Consider the following 24,995-nt stretch of genomic DNA (forward strand, 5'->3'; position numbering starts at 1 on the left):
GTTTGTCAAGATCGGTGTGAAATAAGTTGACTTGCCTGCCCAGTGCCCTGACCTCAACTCAATCGAACCTTTGGGATGAATTGGAACGCCGACTGCGAGCCAGGCCTCATCGGCCAACATCCGTGCCTGCCCGACCTCACTAATGCGCTTGTGGCTGAATGGAAACAAGTCCCCGCAGCAATGTTTCAACATCTAGTGGAAAGCCTTCCCAGAAGACTGGAGTCTGTTATAGCAGCAAAGGGGGGGACCAACTCCATATTAATGCCCATGATTTTGGAATGAGATGTTCGACGAGCAGGTGTCCACATACTTTTGGTAATGTAGTGTAGGCCAAATGTATTATATACTAGGTGCTAAACATTTGAGCCATTAGGTGGGTGCTTTTGTAAGTTTAAGGTAGTACAACTAGACTACGAGCTTAACAGCACAGTTACTTGATGTTGTAGAGAAACTTGTCTTTGTAAATACTCCTGGAGATTGGTAATATATTTTTATACCTGGAAATTGTACTGTAGAGGATTTATTATTTCTGCTCCAATGTTTTAAACTGTAATAATTGTACATAATGCAATAGGAAAATAGTTTTGACGGACGATATCAATTCCTTATTATTTCTTTAAAGGCTGTTTAAGTACACCCTGCGTTTGTCTGACACTAGCTAGGTAAATTTTACCCTCGCAGCTTCTGATGGTCACGATGACGAGAAAGTTGTAAGGTGTATGTGTTTTATCTTTGTGCTGCTGGCAATAGACAACAACAGTATTAACCCCTCTCCAGTCTTCTGTCAGACTGGCTAGCTGACCTCTGCATGTTAGTGTCCACAGGGATTAGAGACGATCATGTTGAACTATACAGTAGGACTGTTCTTCACGGTCTGTCTGAACATCTATAGAGGTCCATTTATAACGTGGCATCACGGCTCTTTTGAAATAAAATGTTTTCAATAAAAACCTGTTATCTCTTATAATTGCCTCTGACATGAGGCAGTGGCTTGGTGGACCAGGGATTAAGAAGACACTGCACTATATTCAAACGGGTTGTCGGTTCGAATCCGGCGGTGATTGTGGTTGTTCAGTTAAAATTGCAGTACTGAGCAGTGTACTGTTGACCATGACACCACACATAGTGATACTGGTGCTCACCGACAGGACCTAGCAAGTTATTGGGTTCCCTGTGCGATGGTTCCATACACATTCTATGGCTTGGTTGGTAGAGCATGGTTCGCTGTCTCTCTGGCCTGGTTTGTGAGTGCTGTTCTGGGGTTATTCTTTAGCTGGTTCAGGCTGTGTACCAGGCCTGTCTGTTGATCCAGAGCAGGGCTGTTGTGGTGTTTGCGAGGCTGTGTAACAGGCTTGTTTGGGAGGAATGCGGGGGCAGTAGGGGCATCTGGGACAGATTTGTGAGCGTAGTGCGGACGGACCTACGACACACCCAATAAAAGTCATCCTACAGCATCGGCTGTGTGAGTTGAACGCATTTAATTTGGACAGGGATGTGACGCATGTCCCAACACACACGACCGTCCACAGTGAACTGAGAAGTCAGATTAGAGAATGTTATTTACATCTAGGCCAAGTGCAACTGATAATTGAAGTGATCAATGACCGCTGACATCGCCGCTGGAATATTGAGGTATGGAACAACAAAACATTGATCAAAAACAATATTAGCAATATCAGTCCACTCTGAATCCACTCTGGGCCTTACAATAACATCATGAAGCCTCCAGGCTAGCGCTAATCTATCGATCATTTTTCACCAACTGACAAGATCTGGCATTAGGTTTGTTAGTGTTACATGATAAATGTCATCTGGTGGTGACTGAAATCAGTAGACAAAAATATTAATAGAACACAAACAGATGAAAGCGGGTTATGCTTCTGCCGACGTGCCAGATTCCTACTGAGAATGTATTGGATCAATCACTTCTTCATGAACCAGTATATTACTTGCTAGTTATCCAACAACTTTTGACTTGTCGGGTGCAAATTGAGAAGGAAGACGAATGTTAAAAAATATCCCTTTCCAGATTTTTGGCTATGACTAGTACTGTCGAGATCAAGAATTTAGGTCTTATATCAAGAGCAAAGGCAATAACGTAGAACCTTAAAATCAGTTCTGGGATCTTTTTCTCGGCCTCCATTCCAAATGGCTTCAAAATATGAAGGCTGGCAGAAAGCATTCAGGGTCGAGTTAGTCTGGAACAGTTTCTTCTCTCTCCCTAGAAAGATCCTAGTCATTTCATTATTCCGTAACTATGGCTGTGGTGATAAGGTCAGCTGTGGTTTGCAGTAGCCTGAAATTCTAGAATAGTTATTGGGGGAAAAGCAGGAGCCACATAATCCAGTGGTTTCGGGTGATGGACAGTGGTCACGGATCTAGGCTAACGCAGACGCCAGCACATTGTAGCCTCTTGTAAGGCAAAGTGGACCAAATGTGTGGCTCATTCTATGTGGGTGTCACTATTCATCGTCAAGATCATAATCCGACTAATTTAATCAACACTCATTGGAAATCTCTTAGGCTTGCAAACATAATAATGGTCATTATGGCCAAACAGTTATATTTTTGTTTCATCAAACCAGAGAAAATTTCTCCAAAAAGTACCATCTTTGTCCCCATGTGCAGTTGCAAACCTTAGTCTGGCTTTTTTTTATGCCGGTTTTGGAGCAGTGGCTTCTTTCTTGCTGAGCGGCCTTTCGGGTTATGTCGATATAGGACTCGTTTTACTGTGGATATAGATACTTTTGTACCTGTTTCCTCCAGAATCTTCACAAGGTCCTTTGCTGTTCTGGGATTGATTTCCACTTTTCGCATCAAAGTACGTTCATCTCGAGGAGACAGAACGAGTCTCCTTCCTGAGCGGTATGACGGCTGAGTGGTCCCATGGTGTTTATACTTGCATACTATTGTTTGTACAGATGAACGTGGTACCTTCAAGCGTTTGGAAATTGCTCCCAAGGATGGAGCAGACTTGTGGAGGTCTACAACTTTTTTTTTATGAGGTCTTGGCTGATTTCTTTTGATTTTCCCATGATGTCAAGCAAAGAGGCACAGAGTTTGAAGGTAGGCCTTGAAATACATCCACAAATTATGTCAATTAGCCTATCAGAAGCTTCTAAAACCATGACATACTTTTCTGGAATTTTCCAAGCTATTTAAAAGGCACAGTCAACTTAGTGTGTGTAAACTTCTGACCCACTGGAATTGTGATACAGTGAATCAAGTGAAATAATCTGTAAACAATTGTTGGAAAAATGACTTGTGTCATGCACAAAGCAGATGTCCTAACTGACTTGCCAAAACTATAGTTTTTTAACTAAGACATTTGTGGAGTGGTTGAAAAACGAGTTTTAATGACTCCAACCTAAGTGTATGTAAACTTCCGACTTCAACTGTACATGCATACACACACACGTTGTACACTCACACACACAAATTCATTATCTTTCGGATTTGATCATTAGGGGTATTTTTTTTAACATAAGATTCACGAGCTCTGTGATTTATCAAGCAGATTGGATCTTATTAGCCAGCTGCTCATAAATCATGATTTTGGATAGGCTGCTAATTTGGATTTGGCCATCTTAATGCAATACAGTCCAAGAACATTGCGTCGTTTAGCGATTGTGTTAAAAGAAATCTCATAAAAACATTCTCCCTTTAAATCAGATTCTCTCAAACTATTCCCCTATGGAAGGCGGACTGTTTAACTCTCCCATAGTTTTAAAAAATAAAAAACTTTGAGAAAGTGGCTCTATAGCTGTTAACCACTCCAAATAAAGAAAGTGAATGTTTGTGGCAGGGTTAACATGGGAAACAACACCACAGGGTTTCACTTATAGCTTGAACACGTCTTATAACTGCATCTTCCCACGGGGCCTCACAGATAATAGCTAGCTGTACTCCAACAATGAGAATGTGGTCTTCTGTGAGAAAATGGTGGTCATGAATGACATCACGGATTTCCCACAATTCCCAGAGGTGGCTCTATACTGGGGTTGTGAGTTTCTCACATCACTTGACTCATAATAAACATATAGAAAATTAGAATGTTTTCTGTCTTGTGAGTTTGCCAACACCCCTTATATGCCCATGTGGGGATTTTCTTTTACTGTAAAAAGATGCATGTACAACAAACATAACCGGCTCCATCGTTTCATATAGTTGGAGATATGGATTGATGCTTGTTTGGACAGGATTTGGAAGATGTATAATATACACAGTGTACAAAACATTAGGAACACCTGCTCTTTCCATTACATAGACTGCCCAGGTGTCAGGTGAAAGCTATGATCCCTTATTGATGTCACTTGTTAAATCCACTTCAACCAGTGTAGATGAAGGGTATGAGACCGGTTAAAGAAGGGTTTTTAAGCCTTGATACAACTGAGACATGGACTGTGTATGTGAGCCATTCAGTGGGTGAATGGGCAATACAAAAGATTTAAATGCTTTTGAACGAGGTGCCAGACGCACCAGAACTGCAACCCTGCTGGGTTTTTCACACTCAACAGTTTCCTGTGTGTAGTTTTCTGCCTTGGCCAACGAAGAGCCCGGATCTCAATCCCATTGAGCACGTCTGGGACCTGTTGGATCGGAGGGTGAGGGCTAGGGCCATTCCCCCCAGAAATGTCTGGGAACTTGCAGGTGCCTTGGTGGTAGAGTGGGGTAACATCTCACAGCAAGAACTGACTAATCTGGTGCAACCCATGAGGAGGAGATACACTGCAGTACTGAATGCAGCTGGTGGCCACACCAGATACTGACTGTTACTTTTGACACTTTAACCCCCCCTTTGTTCAGGGTCACATTATTCCATTTCTGTTAGTCACATGTCAGTGGAACTTGTTCAGCTTGTCTCAGTTGTTGTATTTTGTGTTCATACAAATATGTACACATGCTAAGTTCGCTGAAAAAGAAGGCAGCTGACTGTGAGAGGACGTTTCTTTTTTTGCTGAGTTTACATGTTGCTAGCTGTACACATGCCCAGCATTTTCATCTCTGCCATAATAAGCTACATGTATATTTGACTTTGGTCTGTCCAGTCCTACAGCTTGTGACCAAAGCCTTATGTGGTCCACAGACCTGGGGTTCATATACTATTTATTTTCAAATACTTTAGCTAGGCTTGACTGAACTTGCCTTGCACAATGAAAGCAATAGAATAGTCCTAAAAGTTCAAACCCCACCTGTAAGAAAGAGACCTAGGGCCTCAGTCTTGAAAGGATAGCACTGACGACTACGAGATTCCATTCAATTATTTATTCCATTTAAAAAGGCTGAGCATAATATTTTATCTCTGGTAGAATCATTTCTAAAACAAAAAGATAGTACCCCTCTCCAAAGACAGTAACGCGTAAAAATGTGCTCACTCAGGCACACACATTTGCTCTGCGTCGGCCCTACCTCCTGCAGTTCGTCATCGGACCCACCTCCTGCAACTCTTCGTCGGGCCTACTTCCTGCAGTTTTGCATCGGCCCCTACCTCCTGCAGCTCTTCATCGGCCCTACCTCCTGCAGCTCTTCGTTGGGCCTACTTCCTGCAGTTCGTCATCGGGCCCACCTCCTGCAGCTCTTCGTCGGGCCTACTTCCTGCAGTTTTTCATTGGCCCCTACCTCCTGCAGCTCTTCATCGGCCCTACCTCCTGCAGCTCTTTGTTGGGCCTACTTCCTGCAGCTCTTCATCGGCCCAACCTCCTGCAACTCTTCGTCGGGCCTACTTCCTGCAGGCCCAACCTCCTGCAACTCTTCATCGGCCCAACCTCCTGCAACTCTTCATCGGCCCAACCTCCTGCAACTCTTCGTCGGGCCTACTTCCTGCAGTTCTTCATCGGCCCCACCTTCTACAACTCTTCGTCGGGCCTACCTCCGGCAGCTCTTCATCGGCCCCACCTCCTGCAACTCTTCATCGGCCCAACCTCCTGCAACTCTTCGTCGGGCCTACTTCCTGCAGTTCTTCATCGGCCCAACCTCCTGCAACTCTTCATCGGCCCAACCTTCTGCAGCTCTTCATCGGCCCCACCTCCTGCAACTCCACTCGCTGTCCTCCACCGCTCTGTCCTGAAGAGTGAAGCTCAAACAACACAGACAAGATGCTAGTTCACGATAGACAATATCTTTGAAACGGTTCTACATATCTAGAGTTGATCAGGATTTGTGTGTATCATTTATTGATAAGATGTTTTTAACTTTTGACCAAACAAAACAATGCTGCACAGCGCTAACCGGTCTTTACCGCGGCTACTGCGATTTTAGCCTATAGGCCTAGATCTACGAAAGGTGTAATGTGAACTGTATAGTCAGTAGAGGAGCGATGGGTGCTTCTCTTCTCCTCCACACCACCCTGCTCATATGTGTTCCAGGCATTCTCAATCAAACGGTCAGAAAGTATTTAAAAGAAAGAAAATACTATTTGAACCCAGGTCTGTGGTAGTCCAGTCTGTTCACCAGGCTGGTTCCCCACTGATTATACCCTCTCTCCCATCCTGTGTGGTCATTCCTACCATGACTCAGTCTGTCTGCTAGGAATTACCGTTCCCTCCGTGTGGAGTGGAGCACATTTAGAGGTGACTACACATTGATTAATGACTTGTTGTCTTCAGTACAATCCCCCCAGCCTCCCAGGAGAAATTCTGCTGAGAGTTTGTCTCTCACAGGGACATGATCACCATTGTGAGAGCTAGCCTGATGTCACACACACAGACACACACAGTCTAACCTTAACCCTAAACCCCCCCTAGAAATATTGTTTGACCTCGTGGGGACTAACAAAATGTCCCCAGTTGGTCAAATATTTGTTCAAGTCCTCACAAGAATAGTTAAACACCACACTGAACCTTAGGTTAACCACACTAAACCGTTGGTTAACCACACTGAACACTGCTTGTTATTAGTCAATATAAGGGCTTGTTAGCAGCCCTCAGCATAAGGGCTTGTTAGCAGCCCTCAGCATAAGGGCTTGTTAGCAGCCCTCAGCATAAGGGCTTGTTAGCAGCCCTCAGCATAAGGGCTTGTTAGCAGCTCTCAGCATAAGGGCTTGTTAGCAGCTCTCAGTATAAGGGCTTGTTAGCAGCTCTCAGTATAAGGGCTTGTTAGCAGCTCTCAGTATAAGGGCTTGTTAGCAGCTCTCAGTATAAGGGCTTGTTAGCAGCTCTCAGTATAAGGGCTTGTTAGCAGCTCTCAGTATAAGGGCTTGTTAGCAGCTCTCAGCATAAGGGCTTGTTAGCAGCCCTCAGCATAAGGGCTTGTTAGCAGCCCTCAGCATAAGGGCTTGTTAGCAGCCCTCAGCATAAGGGCTTGTTAGCAGCCCTCAGCATAAGGGCTTGTTAGCAGCCCTCAGCATAAGGGCTTGTTAGCAGCCCTCAGCATAAGGGCTTGTTAGCAGCCCTCAGCATAAGGGCTTGTTAGCAGCCCTCAGCATAAGGGCTTGTTAGCAGCCCTCAGTATAAGGGCTTGTTAGCAGCCCTCAGCATAAGGGCTTGTTAGCAGCCCTCAGTATAAGGGCTTGTTAGCAGCCCTCAGCATAAGGGCTTGTTAGCAGCCCTCAGCATAAGGGCTTGTTAGCAGCCCTCAGCATAAGGGCTTGTTAGCAGCTCTCAGCATAAGGGCTTGTTAGCAGCTCTCAGTATAAGGGCTTGTTAGCAGCTCTCAGTATAAGGGCTTGTTAGCAGCTCTCAGTATAAGGGCTTGTTAGCAGCTCTCAGTATAAGGGCTTGTTAGCAGCTCTCAGTATAAGGGCTTGTTAGCAGCTCTCAGTATAAGGGCTTGTTAGCAGCTCTCAGCATAAGGGCTTGTTAGCAGCCCTCAGCATAAGGGCTTGTTAGCAGCCCTCAGCATAAGGGCTTGTTAGCAGCCCTCAGCATAAGGGCTTGTTAGCAGCCCTCAGCATAAGGGGCTTGTTAGCAGCCCTCAGCATAAGGGCTTGTTAGCAGCCCTCAGCATAAGGGCTTGTTAGCAGCCCTCAGCATAAGGGCTTGTTAGCAGCCCTCAGCATAAGGGCTTGTTAGCAGCCCTCAGTATAAGGGCTTGTTAGCAGCCCTCAGTATAAGAGCATTTGCATACAACCAAGTTCAACCTTATATTTCTGCTTATTGCATATCCATGTTATGTGGATAATATTCCAGTCTATTCACAGACAGAGCCACAGAAGAGTATAATATGGACAGAGAGAGGGCGATATGGTTATTTGGCATAATCCGTTTGTTCCCCTAGTTATCATGTTTTCTCTTGGTAATTCAACCCCATCTCATTCTGTTATTTGCTATCTAAAGTTATTGAAATATTAATTATTGACAATATTGGAAAAAGTACTCAATTGTCATACTTGAGTAGAAGTAAAGATACCTTAATAGAAAATTACTCATTAAAAGTGAAAGTCACCCAGTAAAATACTACTTGAGTAAAGGTATTTGGTTTTAAAATGTACTTAAGTATCAAAAGTTAAGGTATAAACCATTTCAAATTCTGTATATTAAGCAAACCAGACGGCACAATTATTTTTTATTGACGGATAGCCACGGACACACTCCAACACTCAGACATAATTTACAAGTGAAGCATTTGTGTTTAGTGAGTCCACCAGATCAGAGGCAGTAGGAATGACCAGGGATGTTCTCTTGATAAGTGTGTGAATTGGACCCTTTTCCTGTCAAAATGTAATGAGTACTTTTGGGTGTCAGGGAAAATGTTTGTAGTAAAAAGTACATTGTTTTCTTTCGGAATGTAGTGAAGTAAAAGTAAAACTTGGCAGTAAAGTACAGATACCCCAAAAAACTGCTTAAGCAGTACTTTAAAGTATATTTACTCAAGTACTTTACACCACTGCTAGTAAGTAATCCACATTCCTGCTCCTCGCCCCAGTCCCAGACAGTCACTGCTGCATCACAAATGGCACCCTATTCCCTATATAGTCCACTATCGTTGACCACAGCCTATAGGGCTCTGATGTATTTAATGAATTTAATAGGGTGCCATTTGGGACGCAGCCACTGTCACACAACAAATTACCTGAATAAAAGGAGACTAATTGAAAATGGAGTGTTTGAAAAGTGGAGAGAGTGTTCTCCGCAGCCAGAGGAGGCGCAGGCAGGCAGGCTGACTGATTCAATAGCTTCTCCAAATAGCGGATAATTGTCTGTGCCCCCTTTACTTTGTGGATTAAATCAGAGTTGCTCACTCGAGACTCATGTCCCTACGTCCGGTTCGTAGTCTAGTAAGCACATATTTCCGAGTGTGCATTACAAATCTTCTGGGTATACACACACACATACAGCTGATTAGTAAATGGTTGGCTCCCGAACAAGGATTTTTCCCATCAGTCAAATGACTAATAACCCATCATTTTATTATATAAAGATGATCGATTGACAGCAATATTTGGCATGAAGCATTGCCTGCTTACCCTTCCAACTTCAATGTTTGATTTTCTCTATCCTGGTATAAAGCATTTGGCTCGATATTCTGGGATATCAGTTCTAGTTGTTTAGTTCATTTCAGGCTCTGGCACTGCAGATAACCAAATCCCTTCTGGTCCACGGACGAGGGGTCAAAGTGATGTGTAAGCTGTGTATGTCATTAACTGGTTTAGTGGAGTCTCTTCTCCCTACTACAGCCTCTGATTCCTTCCTCTGAGTCTGTCTTCTGAATCCTTGCCCTTTCCTCCATCCAATGATGTGTCTGCTTCTTGTTGCTCATCCAAACAGATGAGCTCCTTGTCATTTTCTGGTTTCTTTTAGCATGTATAACCTATTCTGTTGATGATGATATCACTTAGGAGCATTTGGAGGCATTAACTTCGTTATCCTCTACTTTGCCATAGCATGCTGTTGATTACTATGGTGGCACACTGCCTGTACAGTACACTCCTGCTGACTTGGTAGTGTTGTGTTTATAGCTTGGAGAGAATAGAGAACAACAGAAACAGGTGAAGTTGATTTGGACATGTGGGAGACATTTCCTCATCCAGCTGAGGGCCCCAGGCTTCTGGACCAGTGTTACTTACTTGCGTGTTTGTGAGAGAGTGTGTGCTCTTTTTCTCCATCCGTCTTGCTCCCCAGTTGCCCTTGGGGGAATGAAGACCTTTTAGAATTTAGTATCTACATTTGTACGCCTGTGGAGCGCCAGAGTGTGATCTGAGCAATCGAACCCCAAAGTATTCGGTGGGACCGAGGCCTTGTACACAAGCACGTTTGGGACGGCCTATACTGGCCACAATGTCAAAGGTAGACCAAGTAGTCTCCTGAAATATAGATGAAACCTCTCTTGGTAAATAGTGTGGTCTACAGAGTATCTCATGATAAGCTGTAGACCACACTATTTCAAGAGAGTTGTCATCTATTTTCTTCGTAGCTGTCTATCTACCACCACAAACTGATGCTGGCACGAAGTCTGCACTCAATGAGCAGTATAAGGCCATAAGCAAACAGGAAAACGTTCATCCAGAGGTGGCACTCCTAGTGGCCGGGGACTTTAATACAGGGAAACTTAAATCCGTTTTACCTCATTTCTAGCATGTTAAATGTGCAACCATAGGGGGAAAAAACTCTAGACCACCTTTACTCCTCACACAGAGACGCGTAAAAAGCTCTCCCTTGCCCTCCATCTGGCAAATCCGACCATAATTATATCCTGATTGCTGCTTACGAGCAAAAACTAATGCAGGAAGCACCAGTGACTCGATCAATGAAGAAGCGATCAGATGAAGCAGATGCTAAGCTACGTTTTGCTACAAAGTTTTGCTAGCACAGAATATGTTCCAGGGATTCTTCTGATGGCATTGAGGAGTACGCCATATCAGTCACTGGCTTCATCAATAAGTTCATCGATGACATCGTCCCCACAGTGACCGTATGCACATACCCCAACCAGAAGCCATGGATTAGAGGCAACACCCACACTGAGCTAAAGGGTAGAGCTGCCACTTTCAAGGAGGGGGACTTTAATCCGGACGCTTATAAGAAATCCTGCTATGCCCTCAGACAAACCATCAAACAGGCAAAGCGTAAATACAGGACTAAGATCGAATTGTACCAGACCGGCTCCGAAGCTCGTCGGATGTGGCAGTGCTTGAAAACTATTACAGACTATAAAGGGAAGCACAGCCACGAGCTTCCCAGTGACACGAGCCTACCAGACTAGCTAAATTACTTCTTTACTTGCTTCGAGGCAAGCAACACTGAAGCATGCATGAGAGCATCAGCTGTTCCGGATGACTGTGTGATCACGCTCTCTGTAGCCGATGTAAGACCCTTTAACAGGTCAACATTCACAAGGCCGCGGGGCCAGACGGATTACCAGGACATGTACTCTGAGCATGCGCTGATCAACTGGCAAGCGTCTTCACTTCCATTTTCAACCTGTCCCTGACTGAGTCTGTAATACCAGCATGTTTCAAGTAGACCACTATAGTACTTGTGCCCAAGAAAGCGAAGGTAACCTGCCTAAATGAGTACCGACCCGTAACACATAAGTCTGTAGCCATGAAGTGCTTTTGAAAAGCTGGTCATGGCTCACATCAACACCATCATCCCAGAAACCCTAGACCCACTCCAATTTGCATACCGCACTAATAGTTCCACAGATGATGCAATCTCTATTGCACTCCACACTGCCCTTTCCCACCTGGACAAAAGGAACACCTAAGTGAGAATCCTATTCATTGACTACAGCTCGGCGTTCAACACCATAGTGCCCTCTAAGCTCACCACTAAACTAAGGACCCTGGAACTAAACACCTCCCTCTGCAGCTGGATTCTGGACTTCCTGACGGGCCGCCCCCAGGTGGTAATGGTAGGTGACAACACATCTGCCATGCTGATCCTCAACACGGGGGCCCCACAGTGGTGCATGCTCAGTTGCCTCCTGTACTCCCTGTTCACCCATGACTGCATGGCCAGGCACGACTCCAAAACCATCATTAAGTTTGCTGACGACACACAGTGGTACTGTGTAGGCCTGATCACTGACAACGATGAGACAGCCTATAGGGAGGAGGTCAGGGACCTGGCCATGTGGTGCCAGGATAACAACCTCTCCTTCAATGTGATCAAGACATAGGGGATGATTGTTGGCTACAGGAAAAGGAGGACCGAGCATGCCCTCATTCTCATCGACGGGGCTGTAGTGGAGCAGGTTGAGAACATCAAGTTCCTTGGTGTCCACATCACCAACATACTATCATGATCCAAACACACCAAGACAGTCGTGAAGAGGGCAGGACAAAGCCTATTACCCCTCAGGAAACTAAAAGGATTTTTCATGGGCCCTCAGATCCTCAAAAAGTTCTACAGCTGCACCATTGAGAGTTGCACCATTGACCATTCTGATCGGTTGCATCACTCCCTGGTATGGCAACTACTCGGCCTCTGACCACAAGGCACTACAGAGGGTGGTGCGTACGGCCCTGTACATCACTGGAGCCAAGCTTCCTGCCATCCAGGACCTCTATACCAGGCTGTGTCAAAGGAAGGCCCTAAAAATTGTCAAAGACTCCAGCCACCCTAGTCATAGACTGTTCTCTCTGCTACCGCATGGCAAGTGATATCGGAGCGCCAAGTCTAGGCTTCTTAAAGGCTTCTTAATAGCTTCTATCCCCAAGCCATACAACTTCTGAACAGCTATTCAAATGGCTACCCAGACTATTTGCATTTCCCCCCCACCCCCTCTTTTACGCTGCTGCTACTCTCTGGTTATAATCTATGCATAGTCACTTTAATAACTCTACCTACATGTACATATTGCCTCAATTACCTCGACTAACTGGTGCCCCCGCACATTGACTCTGTACCGGTACCCCCTGTATATAGCCTCGCTACTGGTATTTTACTGCTGCTCTCTAACTATTTGTTCTTTTTTACTTAACCAACAATGCAATTTTAAGAAAAATAATTGAAGGGCTTGTAAGTAAGCATTTCACTCTATTCAGCGCATGTGACAAATATATTTGATTTCATATGTTCCCAAACCATGGTAATCTAATGATCGTAATGTGTCAGGTTTATTCTAACATGTACAATATCCATGGAGTTATGGCTACAAAACTAAACGTATGACAAATGTATAGGACATCAACCTACCACCCACCACCGGCGTTCTCTAATGTAGGACTACAAATGTACAAATGTAGGACTTAAAAGTTCCCATCACCACAGCCCACTACTTATTCCCTATATAGTGCTGGTGGTGAAAGCAGTTTGGATTGTTTATCTAACTGGATTAAAAAATAACACGTCCCCCCCCCCCTACTTCTAAAACCAAAGTTGCAGCCCTGGCTATAGTGTAGATTAACATGTATAGGTGCCATGAACTAAAACACCTATGTTATTAGAGAGCTGTTTCCTTCATTTTCAGAAGTGAAGTGAACTACTAACACTATAAATTCACTCCATGTCTGAGTGTAGATGTCCTTCGTCAGAACATCGTTCAAATAGGGTCACTCCTTCACGGCGTCTTGAAGCATACCGGATAAATTGGCGTAAAGGTGGAATTTAGAAAATGTCAAAGGAAGAGAAGAACCAGTTCAGAGAGGTGTGCCCAAACAAAACATCAAACAACGCTGCAGAGACAGAGAGAGGGGTTCCAACACTGGTCCAGGAAACATATGTGAGACGTGGCCCACGTCCACCTCGTCTGAGAGGAAGATCAAGGGTCACGCTCAGGAGCTTTGCAATATTTACAGGATGTTACGGAACAGAACTGTCAGATATAATTATGTAGAATAGAAAAGCATGTCATCATGCTCCCGAGGTTGAGGAAAAGGCAGAAGATGTATTTCTGTTCTAATTAAATGGAGGGAAAAAAATGACCTATTGTATTCTTTGAACAGTAGGGAATCGTGTGAGCTCTACACAAGAGGAACCTGAGCTACGACATTCTAGGAAGTTCAGGGTTCTAAGGATTTGTCATATTATAATGTGAGTCGGAAAAGTGGATGGTAGCAGAAAGAGAAAATTGTCATCTGGGTTTGGCACAGTAAATGGTGTTTAACAGAAGGAGTCTCATATGACCCATAAACTCTTCTCATTAATGAGCCCATTTATTCAGAGTCTGAATATCTGTTTCAGTATGTTGTTCGTTCGCCCCATCCAAATGGTATGGCTCTAGTGATTTATTAAAACAGTAAACCACTGCCTTTAGAAGAAGATAGGCCTTGGTACCATGCATAGCTCTCTCTCACAGTGTGTGTGTGTGTGTGTGTGTGTTATTAAGCCCACAATCCAAGGAATGTGTGAAGTAAGCTTTTGGATGCAAAGGGAAAACCGGTCAGCCAGTGAGGACAGGGAGATGACCACAGAGTGAATGTATTAAGGCAGTTGTCAGATGAATAATTGGGAATGCATGTCACTTTGAATGAGTCCAACTGCTGACAGGACATTCCACTGGGTGCATCTCCATAACACACCATCATTATCATTAGATGCAGCAGGAAAACCACATCCTATCCCCTGTGGTGGGAAGAAAGTGTATGTGTGTGTGTATTGGTGTGTGTGCCTATGTGAATGCATGCCTATATGCGCGTGTCTGCGTCAGTGTGTGACAGCATTCACGTGTGTGTCTGATGTTTTGAAAGGTCATAAGGGATCGAAACAATTTCAAAGATTTTACTGAGGAAATCGGTCAATTGAAATAAATTCATTAGGCCCTAATCTATGGATTTCACATGACTGGGAATACAGATCAAATCAAATCAAATGTATTTATATAGCCCTTCGTACATCAGCTGATATCTCAAAGTGCTGTACAGAAACCCAGCCTAAAACCCTAAACAGCAAGCAATGCAGGTGTAGAAGCACGGTGGCTAGGAAAAACTCCCTAGAAACGCCAAAACCTAGGAAAAAACCTAGAGAGGAACCAGGCTATAAGGGGTGGCCAGTCCTCTTCTCGCTGTGCTGGGTGGAGATTATAACAGTTATTATAAATGACCAGCATGGTCAAATAATAATAATCACAGTAGTTGTCGAGGGTGTAAAAGTCAGCACCTCAGGAGTAAATGTCAGTTGGCTTTTCATAGCCGATCATTAAGAGTATCTCTACCACTCCTGCTGTCTCGAGAGAGTTGAAAACCGCAGTTCTGGGACAGGTAGCACGTCCGGTGAAAAGGTCAGGATTCCATAGCCGCAGGCAGAACAGTTGAAACTGGAGCAGCAGCACGGCCAGGTGGACTGAGGACAGCAAGGAGTCATCATGCCAGGTTGTCCTGAGGCATGGTCCTAGGGCTCAGGTCCTCCAAGAGAGAGCATACTTAAATTCACACAGGACACCGGATAAGACAGGAGAAGTACTCCAGATATAACAAACTGACCCTAGTCCCCCGACACATAAACTACTGCAGCATAAATACTGGAGGCTGAGACAGGAGGGGTCAGGAGACACTGGCCCCATCCGATGATACCCCCAGACAGGGCCAAACAGGAAGGATATAACCCCACCCACTTTGCCAAAGCACAGCCCCCACACCACTAGAGGGATATCTTCAACCACCAACTTACCATCCTGAGACAAAGCCGATTATTGCCCACAAAGATCTCCGCCACGGCACAACGCAAGGCACCAACCCAGACAGGAAGATCACGTCAGTGACTCAACCCACTCAAGTGACGCACCCCTCCTAGGGACGGCATGAAAGAGCACCAGTAAGCCAGTGACTCAGCCTCTGTGATAGGGTTAGAGGCAGAGAATCCCAGTGGAGAGAGGGGCGCCGGCCAGGCAGAGACAGCAAGGGCGGTTTGTTGCTCCAGAGCCTTTCCGTTCACCTTCACACTCCTGGGCCAGACTACACTCAATCATATGACCCACTGAAGAGATGAGTCTTCATTAAAGACTTAAAGGTTGAGACCGAGTCTGCGTCTCTCACATGGGTAGGCAGACCATTCCATAAAAATGGAGCTCTATAGGAGAAAGCCCTGCCTCCAGCTGTTTGCTTAGAAATTCTAGGGACAATTAGGAGGCCTGTGTCTTGTGACCGTAGCATACGTGTAGGTATGTACAGCAGGACCAAATCAGAAAGATAGGTAGGAGCAAGCCCATGTAATGCTTTGTAGGTTAGCAGTAAAACCTTGAAATCAGCCCTTGCCTTAACAGGAAGCCAGTGTAGGGAGGCTAGCACTGGAGTAATATGATCAAATTTTTCAGTTCTAGTCAAGATTCTAGCAGCCGTATTTAGCACTAACTGAAGTTTATTTAGTGCTTTATCTGGGTAGCCGTAAAGTAGAGCATTGCAGTTGTCTAACCTAGAAGTAACAAAAGCGTGGATGAATTTTTCTGCATCATTTTTGGACAGAAAGTTTCTGATTTTTGCAATGTTACGTAGATGGAAAAAAGCTGTCCTTGAAACAGTCTTGATATGTTCGTCAAAAGAGAGATCAAGGTCCAGAGTAACGCCAAGGTCCTTCAGTTTTATTTGAGAGACTGTACAACCATCAAGATTATTTGTCAGATTCAACAGAAGATCTCTTTGTTTCTTGGGACCTAGAACAAGCATCTCTGTTTTGTCCGAGTTTAAAAGAAGAACGTTTGCAGCCATCCACTTCCTTATGTCTGAAACACAGGATTCTAGCGAGGGCAATTTTGGGGCTTCACCACGTTTCATTGAAATGTACAGCTGTGTGTAATCCACATAGCAGTGAAAGTTAACATTATGTTTTCGAATGACATCCACAAGAGGTAAAATATATAGTGAAAACAATAGTGGTCCTAAAACGGAACCTTGAGGAACACCAAAATGTACAGTTGATTTGTCAAACCATTCACAGAGACAAACTGATATCTTTCCGACAGATAAGATTGAAACCAGGCCAGAACTTGTCCGTGTAGACCAATTTGGGTTTCCAATCTCTCCAAAAGAATCTGGTGAACGATGGTATCAAAAGCAGCACCAAGGTCTAGGAGCACGAGGACAGATGCAGAGCCTCGGTCTGATGCCATTAAAAGGTCATTTACCACCTTCACAAGTGCAGTCTCAGTGCTATGATCGGGTCTAAAACCAGACTGAAGCATTTTGTATACATTTTTTTGTCTTCAGGAAGGCAGTGAGTTGCTGCGCAACAGATTTTTTAAAAAAAATCAGAGGAATGGAAGATTCGATATAGGCCGATTAGTTTTTTTATATTTTCTGGGTCAAAGTTTGGCTTTTTCAAGAGAGGCTTTATTACTGCCACTTTTAGTGAGTTTGGTACACATCCGGTGGATAGAGAGCCGTTTATTATGTTCAACATAGGAGGGCCAAGCACAGGAAGCAGCTCTTTCAGTAGTTTAGTTGGAATAGGGTCCAGTATGCAGCTTGAAGGTTTAGAGGCCATGATTATTTTCATAATTGTGTCAAGAGATATAGTACTAAAACACTTGAGTGTCTCTCTTGATCCTAGGTCCTGGCAGAGTTGTGCAGACTCAGGACAACTGAGCTTTGAAGGAATATGCAGATTTAAAGAGGAGTCTGTAATTTGCTTTCTAATGATCTTGATCTTTTCCTCAAAGAAGTTCTTGAATTTATTACTGCTGAAGTGAAAGCCATTCTCACTTGGGGAATGCGGCTTTTTAATTACCTTTGCGACAGTATCAAAAATACATTTCGGATTGTTCTTATTTTCCTCAATTAAGTTGGAAAAATAGGATGATCAATCTTCAGTGAGGGCTCTTCTATACTGCACGGTACTGTCTTTCCAAGCTAGTCGGAAGACTTCCAGTTTGGTGTGGCGCCATTTCCGTTCCAATTTTCTGAAAGCTTGCAGATATGCATCTGTTGATCACAGATACCTTAAAAAAACAACTGTCAGAAAACAAGTCAGTATCTGGTGTGACCACCATTTGCCTCATGCAGCACAACACATCTCGTTTGCATAGAGTTGATCACGCTGTTGATTGTGGCTTGTGGAATGTTGTCCCAATCCTCTTCAATGGATGTGTGAAGTTTCTGGATATTGGCGGGAACTGGAACATGACGTCGTACACATCAATCCAGAGCTTCCCAAACATGCACAATGGGTGACATGTCTGGCGAGTATGCAGGCCATTGAACAACTGGGACATTGTGTTTGTTGTCTGTAGTTTATACCTGCCCATACCATAACCCCACCGCCACCATGGGGCACTCTGTTTATAGCGTTGACATCAGCGAACCACAGTCCCACACGACACCATACATTATGTCTGCCATCTGTCCAGTACTGTTGAAACTGGGATTGATCTGTGAAGAGCACACTTCTCCAGTGTGCCAATGGCCATCAAAGGTGAGCATTTGCCCACTGAAGTTAGTTACGACTGTAGTTCGGAGAGAACGACGAGCACACAGCTGACGAGCACGCAGGTGAGCTTCCCTGAGAGAGTTTCTGACAGTTTGTGCAGAAATTCAAACCCACAGTTTCATCAGCTGTCCGGGTGGGTAGTCTCCGACCATCCCGCAGGTGAAGAAGCCGGATGTGGAGGTCCTGGGCTGGCGTGGTTACACGTGGTCTGCGGTTATGAAGCCGGTTGGAAGTACGGCCCAATTCTCTAAAATGTTGTTGGAGGCGGCTTATGGTAGAAACATTTACATTCAATTCTCTGGCAACCGCTGTGGTGGACATTTCTGCAGTCAGCATGCCAAATGCACGCTCCCTCAAAACTTGAAGCAAAACTTGAGACATCTGTGGCATTGTGTTGTGTGACAAAACGGCACATTTTAGAGTGGCCTTTTAGTGTTCCCAGCAGAAGGTGTAATGATCATGCTGTTTAATCAGCTTCTTGATATGCCACACCTGTCAGGTGGATGGATTATCTTGGCAAAGAAGAAATGCTCACTAAGAGGGATAACTAAATAAGCTTTTTGTGCAGATGAATCATTTCAGGGATCTTTTGCGCATGAATCATGGGACCAACACTTTACATGTTGCGTTTATATTTTTGTTCAGTGTATCTCAGACACATAAAGCCCTGAAGGGTTGTTGCTGGATGTTATCTGAGTGTTGCCTGTGGCAGTGTACTGTACATAGACTTTATCCAAAGTGTATTTTTATCGTAGATCATTAGCGTAATGCTCTTTAACTAAGTCTCCCCTGTAGACATGAATGTTTGCCTGCTCTTTTCCCTTCAGATACTGCTAATAACATCCCTTTGGTTTGACTGACTCACTCATGATATCATAGGTGAATCTAATAATCTGCCTATGATTTTGTGTGTGGGTGTGTGTGTGTGTGTGTGTGTGTGTGTGTGTGTCTGCCTGTGTGTGCGTCACATGATGATAGGGGAATTCTGCCTGCTGAGTGCTCTATACAGATAGGCTCAGTGAGTCTCTTGCATGCTGATTGGCTGAGACTGCCAGTGATTCTGATAGGACCATGGGACTGAAGGGAGGGAGGAGAGAGCGAGGAAGGCCTTTTGATACAGACGTGTGTGTGTGTGTGTGAGTGAGTGTGTACATCACAGATGACAGGCGTTGCCAGTGATTGTCTGTTAAGAAGTGCTCACCTCAGTTCCTGCCCATGTAAGCATCGATCTACTGCTCTTTTTTGAGAGTGTTGTCATGTCCATGGGGTAAATTGAGACATCCTTGTAATCACTATTGTGTCTCCTGGGCTATTTTTGACCTGTGCTTCATCTCTGATTAGTTTTTATATTCAGCAGGTCATTGGTGCATTATATATATATATATATATATATATATATAATGCACCAATGACCTGCTGAATATAAAAACTAATCAGAGATGGAGCACAGGTCAAAAATAGCCCAGGAGACACAATAGTGAATATCGATATATATATATATCTATATAACTCACTCACTCCCTTCCTTCCTGTTTAGTCTGAAAGGAAAGTCACTACAGTACAGTAATAAAGTTGACAGAAGGGGACACATAGAACTATAATGAGTAGAAAGGCGTTCCCATTAGCTCAGTTGACAGTTTGTCCTAGGTTGACAGGTCCATAAGCGATCCTGATTGCTGAGTGTGAACCGCTGGATGGCTGCGTCCTCAGACGAACTCAACTTGTCCTGGAAACAAGTGAGAGAAACATCGCATACTGCATCCTCCCTGGGCTCAGAACGAATGCCAAGTGCCCATGCAACACTCATCATCACACACACCCCAGCGACACACACCTGCAAGTATACCCCAGCAGCACACGTCACCACACACACACACACACACACACACACACACACACACACACACACAGACATGCCAGTCTGTTCCAGTGACAAACACATCACCAAACATACGCCAGTCCACCCTAGTGACACACACACGTCAGGTCTCGCCCTGGACCCAGACAACCCTCTGTGTTCCACTGGTGTGATATGTTCACAATAATATGACAAATGGCTTAATGTCAATATTTGTGTGTGTGTTTGGCATTTTTCATGCTCCTCCCTCTGAGATCAGTGTCTTGTGACAATGACCAATCCTGCGTGTGCATGTGTGTGAGCGTGACACTTCTGTGGGCCTAAGTCTCGCTAACCCCCAGCCAGCCCTGTGGATAGATAAGGAATTGATGTACGTGGTCTGTGAGCTGCCTTATCCCAGGGGCCCAGCCTCTCCCAAGAGAGAGAAGGGAGCAGAGAGCAGTGTGTTATAAAACACATCATCTGGCCATGGTCCACAGGCTCCGGAGCACATTTCCTGTCCCTACATACGATTCTGATTGGCCCATTTTCTGCCAGCATACTGTACATACGATTCTGATTGGCCTCTTGGCTCCTAAATCCAGTCCAAATTCCCATTCAAAGAAACCTTCCATGGTGTGCACACCTGCAAACATATTTGGTACATCATTTGTAATGTTAGCTTTACCAATAGATGAGTATTGAATCACCCAATAGAATAGCTGTCAATGACACTAAAGTGTTATGAATAACATAGACTTACATGCCAGTTGAAGCTAATTCTGTTTTGACATACAGCAGAGAGTAGACCCACAGTATCGTGCCTTAGTCATGTATAAAACTACAAAGGAGTGATTGCTCACGAAATACATTTCACAACATTTAATCAATAAAAGGGTCCTTTGGAGGAAGGATTTTGGACATATAGTTGACATTAGTACAGTATCTTTCAAGCATAATTGAAGTTGGACTATTTGTGACATTTTGGCTATACCCAGGCCTCCTTTAATACTCCATAACGTTTCATCTGTAGGTGCTACAAAGCAAAAATGTACGTCATACGAAGCTTTACCGCATGAAAAGGGATTCAAAATGGCCACCTTCTGCTGTTGATTAGCAGGATGTGCAATGATACAATTGAAAAGAGGGCTGTGATTCATTACATTGCCTACTATGCCAATTTCTCTGTATAAAATGGGCCATAACTTTAAAACTAGAAGAGATCCTACTCTGTAGAGTATATTATGTTCAACAATACATTGAATCATTTGCAACACCAAATTTTTATATTTTCAATATTCATGTTTATATTTTTCAAAATGTTTAAATGAATGTGAGAAAATTGTTATTGAAATCAAAATAGCACTCATTTTACCGAGCAAGCGGTAAAGCTTCATGACAGCAAGTTCTGCTTTGTAGCATCTACAGATGAAACATTACGAAGTCTTTAAGGATGCCTGGCTAAAGCCAAAATGTCACAAATATTCAAACTTTGATTCATTATTTCTCAATTATGCTTTACGATACAAATGTTAAATATATGTCAACAATCCTCCCTCCAAAGCTCTTTTTTTGTTCTAGTTTTGTGAAGAATCACCCAAAGTGTGTGTGTGTGTGTGTGTGTGTGTGTGTGTGTGTGTGTGTGTGTGTGTGTGTGTGTGTGATGTACAGTAACAGTGCAGCTGAAAGGGGAGAGTGCAGTAATGTGCTTTATTATGCAGTGTGTTTGTTTGGTGGTTCACATGTGTGACGTGTGTGTTTCTGTGCGAGCACTCATGCATATGACACGGGCAGTGTGTGCATGAACCTTTGTGTGGGGTGTATGTGTTGTACAATAATCTTTCAAGAGGTGAAATACGTTCTAAGCATATGCTTTCATGTGAGGAAGTTGAAACACACGATGCACACAACATAACACTATACAGATTACCGTACAGAATATCATAGTGAATCTCCCCATTGGTTTTCACTACCCAGTCAGCCATTCACTGCATGCCTTCCACCCTGAATGTCTGACTTGAGAAAATGTAGCATGGAAAATCTTTCAGCTTTACTATTGTTCCCATCAGGCTGTGTAACATTGGCATAACCCTCTGAGTGTTGGTACAGGGCTTGGTCCACATCGTGCCCGCTGCCCAGACCATCAGACCGCTGCCACACAGGAAACAGCAGGACAGACATGTTTCCAATTACATGCTATAAACCGACCTGCGCTGCAGCCATCTATGGCAATGTGCTGCTGATAAACGTCAAACGGCAGATTCTTTGAATTATTAATGGCGAGGAGGGAGCAGCGAGTGACGACAATCCATAGATGAAGCTGTAATTTAGGCACGACCTCGTAAGTGCTCCGCTCACTCACTCAGCAAAGAGGGGAATGCGCACACACCGCTTTTTTCCATTAGCTTTTGCAAAAGCCGGTAAGCTTGAAGTATGGCTGCTGGTACTTGTATGTCAGTGTGTGTGATTTTTTTTATCTATTTGGTGCCAAACAGTTCAGCCCAGTAGGCTAATTTGAAACTCTTTTGTGTGTGTTTTACATTGTTATGGAATAGGTTAGGCAGTTTAGACAGCGCAATACCACTTCTACACTCCATTCCCCCAGGGGGCAGCAGCAACCTTGTCCAATTGCTGAGCCTGGTTGATAAGGAGACGGGGGCTGCCAATTTAAGGAGTGCCAGCTTGTAAAGCCGCAAAGCTGCTGGTTGGTGTGGTGGCCATGAGGCCTTTCATTTGGTTTTTGAATCTTTAGTTTAGGCATGCCTGTCTGTGGTTTCCTTATTGTATATGTTCAGTCACCATCTGAACAAACGATAATCTGCTTGGAACGGCCAACCAAGAGGTCGAGAGAGACAGAGCTGGCCCTGGAACAAGGTAAGGGCGCGGTCTCCCAGGGCCCATGTACATTCAATGCATTCTCTGATTGATCACGTACAGGGCTGTGAAAAAGGATTTGCCCCCTTTCTAATTTTCTCTACTTTTGCATATTTATTTTATACTGAATGCTATCAGAGTGAACAAATAACAACAATGACATATTTTATAAACAGTTATGCAACATCCAATGCCCCTGTGTGAAAAAGTAATTGCAGTGCTTGGTTTTCGCCAGACATAATGGGACTCATGTCGTCCAAAAAGTTATTTTTTTTGTTGCTCATCTGTCCGTAGAACATTCTTCCAAGAGTTTTGATGATCATCCAGGTGCATCCACATGCTTTTTTGGCAAACTAGAATCAACTTTTTGGATGACGTGTCCCAATATGTCTGGCGAAAACCAAACAATGCATTCCACAGAAAGAACCTCATACCAACGGTCAAGCATGGTGGTGGTAGTGTGATGGTTTGGGGATGCTTTGCTGCCTCAGGACCTGGACGACTTGCCTTAATAGAAGGAACCATGAATTCTGCTCTGTATCAGAGAATTCTATAGGAGAATGTCAGGCCATCTGTCTGTAAGCTGAAGCGCAGCTGGGTCATGCAGCAGGACAATGATCCAAAACACACAATCACAATCAATATTAGCAGGCTAGTAATTGGTTTGGTAACAACATGGCCTGCTATCCTGGTTTTCCACACAGTTTGGCACTTTCAGTGTAGGTCAATGGGATTGGGAGATACCAGGGCCTCTCTCTCTCTTCTTCCTGTCTAACATTCTCTCTTCCTCTCTCTCTCTTTCTTCCTCTCTCTCTCTTTCTTCCCCTCTCTCTCTCTCTCTTTGCTTCCTCTCTCTCTTTCCCGTTCCTGTCGGACTCTGTAAGGTCACTGTAAGCCCCCAGCCCCCATGGGAAGGTGTTTCGTCGATATGAAGCAGGGAGGACAGGGGAAGAGTGAGGAGAGCGAGAGAGGGGGAGGATCGAGGGTGAAGACGGCGAAGACAGAGAGCGAGCGAGGGAGGAAAGGAGAAAGGGGAACATGGTGAAACAGCTGAGTCCAGTGTTCTACTCTCTTTATTCCTGATGACTCCCAGATGTTTCATGAAACTCCACTGATACTCTGTCTTGCTCTCTGGCCCTGGATGGGCTTGCAGTACCACTCTCAGGACATGTCCTCTTATTTAATCAGATATTCCCTCTTCCCCTCTTTCTCCTTCCCTCTTTCATCCTCTCAATAATATCCCTTGGATGACAGGCATGCTTTGAAATTTTTGTGGACTTTTATACATTCTTAAAGCAGAGTCTTCGCTTGAACAGAATAGATGGATGCCATGGACAGTGTGTTAGTTTTTTTGTCACATCGTTGAAGCTGACCCCAGTACCGGATCATGCTCTACTGGGAGTGTGTAGTGACTGGGCTGTGATGAGTCTGCTTTGTGTGTCATACGGTTCTCTACTATTGTGTGTATGATGGGGCTTAGTTAAGCATACTGTATTTTTCCCCTGGAGGAACAACAGGAGGAGAAGAGGAGGTTCTGGAACATATTTTGGCCCCATCACAGCTCTCATCAGGGGCCGATTCCATGTAAATGAAAACAGCTTGTCTGAAGTCTCCTGGGGTTTGAGTACAATTCCCAAAACGCATGTACCCACACACACGCACAGACACACACAGACGTCACATTCTGAGGTAGCTTGTTAATATTGAAGAACACAGTCGAAGTGCTCTGCCTTTGTTTTTTTTTGTCAACCACCTTAAAAAAACAAAACTTCTTTCCACTATTTCTAGTTGTAGTTGTTTTTTTGGGAGCCGTATCACTAGGTACCGACTGGTTAACATTTTCTCATAAACCCGCTCTGTTGAGGAATGTTTATTTCTCTGTTTCCACTGTATTGTCCAGGAGCCATTTCACAGAGCAGAAAGAGTGTTTGTCAGTACTGAGGGAGGGAGTGGGACTATAATTGTTTTCATTTTGGTAGAGGTCCGGCTCTCTAATGCTTCAGACAATAAAAGCTCTTCTTTCCTCTCTTTATAACAGTGGCTGC

The 24,995-nt window shown here is 44.2% G+C and overlaps 1 long non-coding RNA gene and 1 other non-coding gene across 2 annotated transcripts; both read left to right on the forward strand.

The window, feature by feature from the left end:
* Nucleotides 1-1,062: 1,062 nt before the first annotated feature.
* LOC121839382 lies at nt 1,063-24,985 on the forward strand. The gene is made up of 2 exons (XR_006078915.1): nt 1,063-1,632; nt 23,835-24,985. It is a non-coding gene; the product is annotated as an uncharacterized LOC121839382 (long non-coding RNA).
* On the forward strand, nt 1,064-1,193 carry LOC112215095. Its single transcript, XR_002948196.1, has one exon.
* Nucleotides 24,986-24,995: the final 10 nt, after the last annotated feature.

This window comes from Oncorhynchus tshawytscha, linkage group LG15 (genome assembly GCF_018296145.1).
Source record: "Oncorhynchus tshawytscha isolate Ot180627B linkage group LG15, Otsh_v2.0, whole genome shotgun sequence".
Taxonomy (NCBI): domain Eukaryota; kingdom Metazoa; phylum Chordata; class Actinopteri; order Salmoniformes; family Salmonidae; genus Oncorhynchus; species Oncorhynchus tshawytscha.